Below are 13,885 nucleotides of genomic sequence, written 5' to 3' on the forward strand. Positions count from 1 at the left end.
TTGAACCCAGGGGCACTTAACCACTGAGGCACATCCCCAGCCCTTTTTTATAGCTTATTTAACCGGGTCTCACTAAGTTGCTTACAGGTTTACTAAGTTTTGAGGCTAGTTTTGAACTCAAGATCCTCCTGCCTCAGCCTCCTAAGCTGCTGGGATTACAGGTGTGCACCTCCGTGCCCTGCTATGCTGGCACTCTTGAATGAATAGATAGATGAATCTATGAATGAACAAATTAGAAAATACCCCTTCTACCTGCCCACACCACACACACACACACACACACACACACAGAGCCCCAAAACACCTCCCCAGCCCCTTGGCACAGTGCCTATAGGAAACACTGCACCTTCTGGGGCCCCTCAACACTGTGAGAGTTCCGGGGAAAAGTGGAGTGCAGAGAGCGCTCAGGAGCCCCCATTCTCAGGTCAGCCCAGCTCAGGGCTGGACCTGTCCGAGGTGCTAGCAACACCCCCCAGGCCTGGCTATCAGGGCTCTAGAGTAGGTGAGCCCACCTTGACTTCCTCTGCTCATCGATGCCCATGTCCTCACGCAGCCCACAGGTCTAGCAGAGGTAGGTGATCCACATGTACTTGCACAAGTGTGAGACCTGTGAGAAAGGTCAAGTCTAGCTGGGCGTGCAGCTCCATGATGGAGCTGGGTTCTACCCCAACACCAAAATATAAATAAGAAAGCCTTTCCAGAAAGATCAAGTCTCCTCAGAGAACCCACATACACCAACCACACCCCAGCAGAGGACTTCCATGAGCTGAGAGCTGTCAGAGCCCTCCAAGCATGCTAAGGAATGAAGGAGCATGAGGAACACTGTGGGGGGCAGGCTGGGGGTGCTCCTGCCCCAGCTTTTCAGGCTTCCACTCCACAGACATTTACCAAACACCTATTGGGCCCCAGGTACTGTCAGCCAGCTCCTGGCTGGGTGTCTGCACACGGCAGGCACTCAACTCTGCTGCCTTCTGCAGCAGCTGCTCCCTAGGAAACTTCCCTGGGCCAGGAAGCTGCATCCACCATCCTCACAACCTGCTCAACTCAAACCCTCACACACATGTGCATCTTCGTGTGCCAGCAACAGGCTCCGAGGGCCTGGGAGATACCATCAGGGAGACACTGGGATCTGTGTAGCGCACAGTGATTCACAGCCCAAGACATCCCTCCCGAGGCTACTGCCGATTTATCAGCCCCACCATCTTCAATTACGAGACTTGTCACTCATCTCCAGCCATCAGAAGGAAGTGAGTGAGGAGATTAATGTCTTTTTAAAAACTGCTTTCATCCCTTAAAAGGATTCCTTTGCCGATGCTATTTGCATTTCTAAAAAGAAAAGCAAAGGAGAGGCAGCGCTGCTGCCCCAGGCCCTCGGCCATCTCACTCATCCCAAGCCCATGCTGGGAAATGCCACCAACCCCGGGCTGGGGCAGGCTCAGGGCCAAAGCCTCCTTGTGCCTACCCTATTTGGAATTAGGGTCATTGCAGATATAACTCATTAAGATGAAATCATACTGGAGTAGAGGGTGTATGGCTGGTGTCCTTATGAGAAAAGGGAAGTCTGGACACAGACATATGGAAAATGTCACATGAAGGTGAAAACAGCCTAGCAGGATGTGTCTGCAAGCCATGAGTTGCCAGTCACTGCCAGAAGGTAGGAAAGAAACATGGAACATTCTCCCCCAGAGCCACCAGAAAGGAGCTAACCCTGCTGACACCACCCTGATTTGGGACTTCTGGTATCCAGAACTGTGAGCAAGCCAATTCCTGCTGTTGTAAGCCCCCCAGTTAATGGTCCTTTGCCATGGCAGACCCAGCAAACTAGAACCCAGCCCCGGGTCACCCCAACTCCTTCATCAAGGTATCTCTCCTCTGGCCCAAGGAGGAAGGGGATACTGCAAACTGAGCACAGAGGAGCTCAGTGGGGGTCTCAAGAACCAGGCTGTTCCCACCCCTCACTGATAACTCACTGGAGAATCACTGCTTCCAGTTTGAACCTCCACCATGGCATTCAAATATGTTCTCCCAAGAGTGAATGTTGAGTGTGCCACTAAGTCAAAAGTTTGACCTCCTGGTCCATCTGTCTAGACTCTAAACAACAGAGCCCTGGACAGAAGGAAGGGAAGGAAAGAATGGGGTCCCCAGATATGCCCCAGTTCACGCCAGGGCCCAAGATAAATGCAAGCAGGGGCAGGGATGGGCATCACCTGGGATCTAGGCGAGACCTTGACATGAGAACCACATTGGTCCACCAAACCATGCTCCACTGGGGCAGGGACTTCTACATTCCCCATGCCTAGAACAGGACTGGCAGGGAGATAATAGCACTTCATCTATGTATGTAAATAAATATGTCGCTCTGGAGGAAAAGCAAAGAACATACTCCCCCACCAGTGTATGGCACACAGTGGGGGCGGGGCAAAGAGACACAGAAATATGCCCAACTGCATCTCTAGGACAGGTCCAGGGAAGCCCTCTACACTCAGGAGTTCCTACCACCCCAACCAGCCAGGCATCCATACCAGTTTGCCCCGTCATTATCTCCAGGATCCAACAGGAACAGGGACAAACATCATGGTGCCTGGTAGGAAAGGAATCAGAGTGTAAGCTAGAGTGCCTGGCCATATAGGTTCAAATCCCAGCTCAACTGCTTTCTGGACGTATGAGCCTGATCAAGGGATGTACCATTCCTGTGCCTCAGTTTCTTTATCTGTAAAAGGAAGGGGAACTGTACATGCATCTTGGGTTACGAAGGACTCATGGGTTAATACATGGAAAGCACTCAAGACAGTGCCTGGCTCACGGGAAGTGCTTCGTAAGTGTAAGCTGACACTATTTGCTATCATTATCCCATGTCCTTACAACTCCAGAGACTAGATCCTCCCACTTGCTTTGTCGGCATTCATTAATGGCTCTTCTCTGTATGACGACACCCAACAGCTATTTACAGAGAACTGTGTCTTGTGCCAGGGACACAGAGGAAAGTTACCAAGGCCCAGTGGGAAAAGCAGACATGACACTCTGAGAATGAGGCACAAGACATCATCAATGGAAAAAGAGTACCTGGAAGGTCATGCTGGTGAAAGCAGGTCAGATCCAAAGACACTCAGGTTTTGAGGGTTGAATAGGAGTTTACCGGGCAAGTCTTCCCAGTTCATTGCGGGTGTTCCATAAGTAGTGACTAAAGGAGGCTTTAGAAGAGGAGCATTCCAGTCTAAAGGAGCTGAGCACTTGTGGTATGTTCAAGGACAAAGAAGAGAAAGGATGTGGTTGAGGCTGAGCAAGAAGCACATGAGTGGAAAGTAAGTTGAGACCACAGTGGGAACGGTCTTGAATGCTCTCCTGGGGGGGGGGGTGGCTTTATTCACAGAGCCAAGTGAGAGGGAAAGTGACAAAAAAGATCTGGATTGAGAAAGAGCCTGACTTGTAAAGCAGATGATAGGAGACTGAAGGAGACAAGGAAGGAGGCCTACCCTCCCTTGTCACTGAGCCCTGCTCTCTATTTGCCCTTGAATTTTCTTCCCAGTAGAGATGTTCTCAAGTTCACACCCCTGGAGACCCCACGCCTCCAGCTATTCTGGTTTAGGACGTGGTGCCCACTAATGCCTGCTCTCAGAAGAGGCCATCAGCCAAGACCTTTTGGGGGAAGTGTTCGTGTTTCCATCCAAGTCCCCAACTGACAGATGGGTTCAGGCCGAGAGACAAGTTCAAGCTATAAATTGGAAACCCCTGAGGGCAGGCTGGCTTCAGGAATTCCAGCGTGCTGAAATTTCAGCACTTCCAGTCCACGGCCCTTTCTTCTCCCTCATTCCCCAGGGGTCCCCCCTTCACCTCCACTCCGTCCTGGATCCTGACTAGTAAATTTCTTGCCAAACACAGGGTGTGATGTTCTGTATCACAGACACTTGAGAATCCCCCTGTGGCTCTGTGACTTAGCCAGCCAGGTCCCAAGCTGTTCTCTGACTTCAGCAACCTGGCAGAGACGCTGCCAACACCACCCTGACTGTCTGCCCAGCAGCTGGGCCACACTTAGGCAGCTGCCCCAGCAGGCACTAAAATTAGGTGACCTATCAGACCCAGGACACAGTGATCATGGGCAGGTTGCCATCACTGCCCCAAGGATCATTCTTGCTAGCCTAGAACTTGAGCCCAGGCAAAATCAGAGCAGCCTAGCATCCCCTCTTATGCCCAGAGATACTGAGACCTGGAGAAGTTGGATTTCTGTTTATTTATTTAATAATTATTCCTTGGAGGATGAAAAGTAGTACATACCTCTAGTAGAAATTTAAAATATATTCCATGAAGAGAATTTTAAAACATTCAAAAATATAATTTATATAAAAAATACAAATACGTATATATAAAATGCATACCACAAAGAAGTATGAGAATTAAAATATCCCAACCCCACCACCTGAGCTAGTATCCACCTATATTGTGGTCTTTCCCTCCTCTGTAGATTGTTTTACACAACAGAAAACACACTTTACAGTTTATAAAATGTTCTTTCCCCCTACTCGGAATCATTTTGACAAATCACTAAAGAGTCTTCATATACATTGATTTGAATCAATATGCAATATTCCGTTTAACTAACATGTCATAATTAATAGAACAAAAATTCCCCCATTGTTGAGCATTTAAGTTGCTTTCTTTTTTTGTGCTATTATAAATAATGCTACAGTGAACATCTAGGTGCATGAATCTCTGTCCACATCTATAATGATTTCCTTAGGGTGGACTCCAGGCAGTGCAATTGAATGGGTCATGACAGAAACACATTGCAAAGCCCCTGATATGCACTGTGTGCCTGCTCCTCTCCAGGTCCAAACCAGAGGCCAGGCTTTGGTAGTCACCCCACCTACCTCTGCCAGTGCTGATCATGGCCCCTTACCACCACAGCTCATTTCTGGGACACTTTCTCTCCAAGGGAGTTTAGTATCTTTAAAACCTGCCTGTCCAGCACTGCAGCCATGTGCCTCTCTTCAGGGCATGGAACCCACGGTTCCTTTTCCCTAAACTAGCCACAGAATCCAGGAGACACAGGCAATAAGCAAGTCCCAGGACCCAATGGCTCAGAGTTGCCTCCACTCCAGAGTATGTGAGTCTTAAGTTAGGGTCAAAGTGAAACACATTGATCAGGTCCTGCAAACATCCCCAAGGACCCCTCCTTGCTCTCCCCAGCCCACTTTGCTACACCCCCAGGAAACAACCGCTTTCAATGGTGCTATCCATCCCTAGCAAGGTTAACCGATGACCCAAATTATGACACCAGACCTAAGCCAGCATCCCATAAACCAACTTGGCCAAGAATTGAATTGCCTTTGCATTTCCCAGCAGAGAAACTAAACTCCTGGCTCAGTGTAAATAGGCTGTCTCTGGTCCGACGTCAGCCTTGCTCACCGGCTAGTTATGGATGGCACTGCCGTATCACCCGTCATAAATACAGCCCCTCTGCTAAACAAAGCGACAGCTTTGTGCCAATAACCTTTGAACCACTCAAGCCCGGTGTCAATTGTATTTGTCTTCAAGCTGAGGTTTACTCTAGACTGTTTGCTAAATCAGGGCTCATCTGTGGAGATAATTCAAATAAATTACAGGCACCAGGCAGGCAGGAGGGCCTCCCCCGCACGGCCTCTCGAGGGTCTCAGCCACAGCAGCCGGCACATCCCCTAACCGCTCAGCAAGTTAAACCTAGAGAGAGCAAGAAATAAGGGGCAAAAAAGAGACACTGAGGCCAGGATGCTAACCACGGCTCAGCCGCCAGCTCTCTATGCAGGCCAGCTAAGTCTGCAGACCACGTAGTACCTCTTTTCTCTTGAGTAAAGATAGAATTCATGCTCCCGAAACATGGAGAAACTATTTGTAGAGAGTTGTTCACCTATCAAATCAGGCTACATGAAGGAATCGCCTTTGGAAAGTGTTAACTCAGGAAGTACAGAAATGCAGACTGAGCTCGCACCCTAGGCAAGACCAAGAGGTGCATAGCGAGACCGGCAGAGTGCCACCATGCATGCCTGTCTTCCCAGCAACTCAGGAGGCTGAAGCAGGAGGACCACAAGTTTGAAGGCAGCCTAGGCAATTCAGCAAGACCCTATCTAAAAATAAAATAAAATAAATTTTTAAAAGGTGGATGAACAAGAGAAAAACCTCCAAGCTCGCAAGACCTGCTGGGGGGAGGGGCAACCAAGGTGGAAACACTTCTGCATGACTGGGGGGAGGGGTCATTTCCAAATCAATATGATAAAATACTTAGATACCTTTTAACAAAAGGAGATATAACAAAGAGGAAGTCACTCTGTAGTCAAGGCAGGTGCATTCGCCTCTCTACCACAGGGGAGTGGACTAAATTGTGCCATTTGCATTTCCTGAGTGTACCAGTTAGTGCCAAACACTGGGCTGCTGCCAGGGAGCCGTGGAACTCAGCAAAGTTTCTGCTCCTGCAGCCAGCGCCCCTCCCACACGTACTCTGACCACCCCGCCACTCACGTTCCAAATCTGGGACCCTCTCAGCCATGGCCCAGAGTCCCCAGTGCCTCTCACCACTTAGGGGTTTGTCCTATGCAGCCACAAGCCTCCCACCTGGCAAGAACCCAAACAACCCCCACCCCAGGAAGTGGGACAGAGGCCAGAGGAAGTACCTCACTCTGCTTTATCTCATGATTATGAAGCTTGGGCTTGACAGGTGGGGAGGTTCAGGCGGGCAGACTAGGGTATTGAGGGCTGTGTTTAGATTATGTCCCATGACCCTCTTTGAAAATGAATGAGATGAAACTCATAAGGAAAATCCTGTGAAGAATGGAAGGGGCAAGGAGTGATCACAGCTGTTTTGTGGTCAACAGAAGCCCCTGACAAGCTGCATGATCCCAAGCATCCAGCACCTATGAGTACTGTTCTCTTTATCTGTAAAATGGGAATAATTCACTTTGCACAAAGAGCCGCTGCAAAGATCAGATACAATGGGAACCATTACAGCCTTTTGAATCCTGAAACATGCTCCACAAACAGAAGGGATTATTGTTGTTATGTTTATAAGGGTGCGCTTCTTCCACCCAGTAGGGAAGCAAGAAGTCCCAATTTCTGCTCCTGGTTCCACTTCTACTTCACTCTGAGACCTCTTAAAAGTGCTCCCTGCCACCCCTGAGGCATCTCTGGAATAATGCAGGACTTGAACAAAGCAATCTCTCTGAAGTCCCTTCAGTTATGATGCCCTGAGATGGATTCTGTGGCATAGGTTGACTACCAAGGACAGGCCACAGCAAAGCATGCTCTCCCCAGAGTCAGCTCAACCTCCTTCCCCTACCCCGACAATACCACGGGAGTTGGGAGGATGCAGGCAGCACCAGGGTCAAGGAGATCAACATCACTCACCTTTGAGAGCCTCATCCCTACCTGGGGATACAGGACACCCCCCTTGCTTCCACTTCTCCTCCCTGCTGGCACCCAGGAGAAGGGAGACAAAGGTCACCCTGCTGAATGTCTGGACCATCTCTTTACCATCCCTGTACCTGGAGGAAGCGAAAGAGCAAAGCAGCAGCGCCTGTGCTGGAAGGAGAGGCAGAAGACATTTATAAATGACCCTCTTAGCTGTTTACGAGACACCTTCTGAGAGAAAGCAGAGGAGGAGAAATAAACTTGAAGTAGGGAGCCCTGGCGGGCGTCCGCGATGCACTTTGATAAGCCAGCTGCGCCAGCACTTCTTCTCTAGTTTTTATGGCCAACTTTACGGCCCTATGTTTGGGGCTCTTTATCAGAGGCCGGAAGGAGAGAGTGAGCAAGATCCAAGGCAAAGAGCCTTCCCCAGCAACTGTGTGAGCAGATACCACCTCATCTGGAGATCAAGATAACCTGAGTCCCTCCCAGTGCAGGCAGCCATTCCCCAGACACCCAGATCTGGATCGGACAAGACATTCCTGAGCTCGGCAGTAAATGTGCAGTTCCAGGCCCTTTGGAGACCCTAACCCAGCTGCAGCCACGTGAAAATAAAAGCAGAGCTGGGACTGGGACTGAGGCGCTCCTGAGACCAGTCAGCAGCCCCCATCAGGACACTCTGGATCCCTTGTCCCAAAACCCAATGAAGGGCTCCCCCAGCAGAGCCAAGTTCTCCTTCTGGGGCCTGGGATGGCATCCAGGTTGCTGCTGCGGCTCTGTCATCCTGGATTGGCCAGTATGGTGTCGTGGTTAAAAAAACACAGGGGAGGAGGGGAGGAGGTCTCATCAAGCCAACCTAGGTGTGAATCCCAGCTCGTCCCCTTGCTGCCTGATGCAGTAACTCCCTGAATCCTCCCTTTTCTGTAAAATGACTCAGGAAGAATGGGGCACACAGAAGGAGTTCAACAAACAGGAGCAAGCTTCTTACTGGGTGACTGGGCAAAAATAGCTAAGATGCCAGAATTCACTGCTTGTTTTCCCAGACTGGCTGTGTCCTTTCAGATCAGTCTTACCTGCATGACGGTGGCCCTAACCCCTGCCCTCCCTATATGTGTGACAAACCTTACTGGGCTTCTTACATTGTCTACCATGCTGGGAGAAAGGAGTCAGATTGAAGAAGGGCATAGTCCTGACTCCCAAGGAGCCCAGGGTGTGACCAAAAATGAACCTCAGTGCAAAACTCTGGATGAGGCCAACAGAGCATCAGAGTAGATAGGATTGTGGTTAGGGGAGGGATGCTAGAGAAGGTTTCCCAGAAGAGGTTTCCCAGGCTGAGCTTGGAAAAGGAGTAAAAGGGTGCACAAAGGAGCAATAAGAAGTTATGCCCTGCAGAGTCTGATGCAGAGTCCGTGAGTGAGCCCAGTGGTGGGAGGTACAGATGGCTGGGCAGGGCAGCAGAGGGCGAGCACGGATGCTTCTCCCTGGCAACAGAGCCAGGCACCCTGGTGGCTCCACAGGTCTCCAGTAGCACAGCTGAGTTTGTGACACTCCCTGAGGAATAGGGTGCAGGTGCCTACCACTGGGCAACCCAAAGGGAGAGGCTGAAGGAAACAGCAGCACACCAGCACTGTGCCGCCCTCAGCGCCTCTGACACCCTGGTCGTCCCCATGTGGCTCAGAAGACCTAGAGACAAATGCTACATTCTTCTCCCTCCCTCCCAGGCACAGCGGCCCTGCTACCCCATTCTTCCTTGGGATGAGCCTGTGTCAGCCAGCCGTTGGTCTGTGTATCCCACAGGAGGCAGCCCCAGACTGGCTCAGGGCGACTCGCACCTGCTGCATGGGCACAGCAGCCCTTCATCTCTGCCTACCACAAGGAGGCTCGCACCCTGCTTCCTTCCCAGGGGTTCCCACAGCAGCTTCTGTTGTGCTATGCAGACATGCCCTTTACCTCCTAAGCAGAACCCAAAACTGTTGGGGGTTTTTTGTTTATTTATTTTAGGTTTTTTTTTAAAAAATCTTTTTACTTTCAAATAATATAAGTTCACAGAAGCTTCCAAGAGAGCAGACATGGTTCACCCACCCCACCCCCTGTATCCTTCACCCAATTTCCCCCAGTGGTTACATGGGTTATGAGCACACTATCAAAACTAGCAAGTTGACATTGGCTTCAAGTGTGCCTACAGTTCTATGTCATCACATGTGTGAGCTCATGAAATGGAGAATGAACTGGTCCATTGACACAAAAATCTCCTTCCCATGACCCTTAAAGTCACACCAACCACCTTTCCTCCCTACCATACCTAACTCTTGGCAACCACTAACCAGCTTCTCACATAAAAATTTTTGTCTTTTTGCTAGGGGTGTAGTTCGATGGCAGAACATGTGCTTAGCACATTCAAGACCCTGAATTGGATCCCAGAGCAAAGGAAAATCTTTTTTTTGTGTGTGTGTCATTTTGAGGATGTTATATAAATAGATTCATTCAGTATGTGATCTTTTGAGATTGACTTTTTTTCATTCAACATAATGCCCTCAAGATTCAGCCAGAAAGAATCAAAAGGGCCATTCCTTTTTATTGCTGAATAGTGTCCCATGAACCTGTGGATGAACCAGTTTTTCACCAATCACCTGTTATAACAGGATACTTTAGTAGTTTCCAGACTTTTGCTATTCCAAGAAAAGCTGCTACAAAAATTTATGTACATGTTGAGAATCCAAGAACTTGCCCCTTTTTAAATTGTTCAACACAGCTCTTCAAAATGTCACTTTTAAAGTTGTTCATGTTTAGGATATAATCATATTTACTTGTGCATACCCACTTCCTCCCAAAGGGTCTTGAAATAGGCTTTGTTGTTGTTGCTGCTGCTGCTGTTGTTTTTAAGTCCACACAATAAAAATTTTTTTAAAAATCATATCAGGATTGACCATCAGGCAGGGGGGGCATGGCACTCAAGAGGCTAAGGCAGGAGGATTACAAGTTTGAGGCCAGTCTTAGCAACTTACTGAGACCCTGTCTCAAATAAAAAGAAAAAAAGGGCTGGAGATGTAACTCAGGAGTTGAGCACCCCTGAGTTCAGTCCCTAGTGGGGGGGAGCGGGGTTTAGGATCAGACCTGCTAGTCAACCAGCCACATCTGTGCAAAGAAGTGGGCAGGAGTCATGGGAATTTCACTTCCCACCTTCTACCCCACTCTCAGAAGACCCCATCCCAGGCCCCCCAGGGAGTAAAGACAGAACAGAAATGTGAGTAGGAAGCAGAGAACCCAGAAATGCAGACCCACAACCCAGCAGGAAGCTCCCCAAAGGCCAAGGCCTGGATTCCTCTATCCCCCAGGACAGAGGAGAAGTCACTAATTTTCCCATGAAGCAGTTCCCCACACACTTGTGGCCCGGGTACCCCCAAATCCCTTCTTCCCCTCCTACAGGATGGGGTGTGGATAGCTGAAGGGGACTTCCCTATGCCACACCAGAGACCAAGATGGAACTCTGGCCGGGTGGGGGCCCCCTGAGGTTGCTGAATGAAAGAAAGTGTATGACCTTGGCTTAGTCCTTGCCCTCTGAAGGCGCTGAGTTCTCAGCCCACCTCTGCACCTGGTGACTGTCCCACAATAACACCAGGTGGGCTCACAACAGAGCTCAGGATGGGAGAGAACACTGCCACTTCCTCCACCAGGTCTCCTGGCCTCCTCTCCCCTTCCTGAAGGCCTGTGGAGTGGGCTCCTTGAAGCAGATTAGGCACCGGGGACACAGTATCTCTGAGCAAGTGTGGTGAGACAGAGCAAGGCCCTGGCAGCACAGACATCCTCCCTGATGTAGATCCCAGGATCCAGAGTTTGGGCTCTAGGTGACTCTACTCGGGGCAGGGTGAGACCCCAAACCTGCTAAGTAGGCCAGGAGTAAAGACAGAGATTGGGCCTTCCCCATTCCCTGCCAGGGGACCTCCTTTTCCAGTCCAGATGAGAAAGCCAGGGGCCCTCCCTAGAACTCCACCAGCCCTCACCAGACCTGCTCAGCTCCCTCTTGCCCTGTCCCGCTTCAGAGGGGAGCATCCTCAGCGGCTCCCTGTTGCCTGGAGGATTCCTTGTCCTGGCATTCTGAGCTCACTGATCTTTCAGTCTAACTCCCATCACACTCCCATGAGCACTCTAGGCTCTGTGCACTGAACTAGGTCCCCAACCCTCCCACATCCTCATCTCCATGAGTTGCCTCTCATGCATTCTCTGCTAAACACCATTCCTGTCTGCTCTAAGCAAAGCTCCTCTCAGACACCCTCTCTGATCCCCAGGTCCACCATGCCTCCCCTGAGGTTCACAATAATCCCTTCTCTGGGGTGGGGGGTTCTGTCGAAGTCTGAGAAGCCCATATTATGGTGGAAAAAAACTGAGGCCCAAGTGGGAAGTAGCTTGCCTTGCCACCCTCCAACTATTCTGTCCTGCCCTCCTTTGAAGAAGTGGGTGGCCATATTTGTCTGCACTATAGGCAGAGAAAAAGAGAAGTCATCCCTGCCCAGTTTGGATGGGGAGGTATTGGGGCTCCTCTCAGCCTGGGCATATCCAGGTATCACAAGCTCCTGAGCCTCAGTGCCAGATCAGCTCTGCCTCTTGGAAGTTTTGCCAGTGTTGGCTTTAATCGAACTTCCTGGTTCCTAAAGGAAGAGAGATCTTGGGATGGACAGGTCACCCTGACATTCCAAGTTATCCACACCCACTCAGATTGACCCAGGGGCTCCCAGGGACATACAACTCAGAGGACAGAAAAGTTGCCACCAGCATGGTCCAGGTTCTGGCCAGCTGGCCCAGGGCACACAGGACAGAATAGTGGCAGGCTTCCACAGAGGCTAGCCTGGGGACAAGGTCCCATGGAGCCTTCAGGCCCAGGCCACTCCTCCTTCCTCTCTATTTATGGCCCCTTGGAGGCTGCTTTCCCCTTTGTTCTGCCAAACAAGCTCACTCCTGACTCCCAAGTCAGCCAGAGACTTGGCAAACATTTGTCAAGACTCGTCCCCTTACCTTGTGTTTGTCTACTCAGCAGAGATCTAGGCTCTGTGCACAGACAAGCTTCACCCCTACGGCTCAACAGGAGCCCCCATCCTCAGTGGCCCCAGGTCCCAGGTATACCAGGTGGAAGCCTCTTTACCCACCAGAAGTCCAGCTTCCCTCCACCCTGCCCAAAGACCACCGTTGTCCCTCGGGATCAGGCACCTCCCCCAGGACAAGAATTACATCCATGCTGTCTTACATCCATTCAGACAGTCACTCCTATGTGGCACTGAGTTTAAGCATATTTTGGAGGGGGGAAGAGGGACTGTGAAGACTCCAGGCCTGTGGGGGCTAAATAGGAGCTAGACCCCAACAGGGCAGGAAAGGGAGGCAGGAGCACCCCACTATGAATTACCCGCCAGCTCCACCGTCCAGTGGAGGGGCTGACCCCACCCTGTGGTCTGGGCTCTCTGGGATGGTCCCACCCAGGCAATGTGCCCTGGTCTTTGCTGCTAGGCAGGCAGACAGCCCCAAGAAAGGCAGGTACTCTTAGAAGATGAGAGACCCTGATTTCATAATCAGTACCAGGGAGGAGACAGACAGAGAAACCTATGCAGATGGAGGCCCCAGAGGGTAGTTCTGAGGGGGGCTGGTCTGGATCTCAGTTTCCCTGTGTCAGTAGGGGGAACACAGTGGGGAGCCTGCTCACCTGCAGGCCATCGTGTGGCTAGCTCCAAATCCACAGCCCAAGGCACAAGGAAGGGGACAGCTGGGACACAGAGCCCAGAGGCCAAGGGCTCCTCAAGTGGTTGATCCTTAAAATCAAAACAACCCTGGTTCAATACATTTGCTTTGAGAACTTAAGAAGCAGACACACAGGATGATGTCAGCCAAGGCCTGACACTCAGGTGCTCAATCTATGGGAGCTGGTATTATTATTACTATTATTTGAGATCTTGGTCCAGTTACTGGGCCTCTCCAAGTTTGAGTTCCTTATCTGGAAAATGGGCTCACCATTTGTTCTGATGAGGAAGTGGCCTGATATAAAGAGCCCAGCATAGATTACCATACAGCTGGCATTCAAAAATATCAGCCCCTCTGCATACCTCCAGTAGGTAGTCAACAGATGCTGGCTGACCTGAATCACAAATGACTAATGGAGTTTAAAAGAGGCAAGGACCACCAGACCCATGCTCTCTGAGCAGGTTGTGAGATCAGGCAGTCATGCAGGTGCTAGCCACTAGTTTCCTCTGCCATGGTAGAGTCCCACCCCTAGGAGTATCTGGAGTGGGTATCTGGAGTCCCTTACCAAGAACCCCAGGGCACCTCACCCATCAGAGTGCCTGCCAGGCCAGCACACACCCTCCCAGCATGAATATTTATTTAGGATTTGCAGAGAAGGGGAAAACACAGAGTACTTAAAATGCTCTGCAGAGGAAAAGGATGCACAAAACTCTAGCCTTGGCACACCACATGATCTACAAAGGGCTGCTCCTGAGGAGCATGTGAGCCTATGGCTGAGGGTCAGTCCTCC

The sequence above is a fragment of the Urocitellus parryii genome, chromosome 1 (genome assembly GCF_045843805.1).
Source record: "Urocitellus parryii isolate mUroPar1 chromosome 1, mUroPar1.hap1, whole genome shotgun sequence".
Lineage (NCBI taxonomy): Eukaryota > Metazoa > Chordata > Mammalia > Rodentia > Sciuridae > Urocitellus > Urocitellus parryii.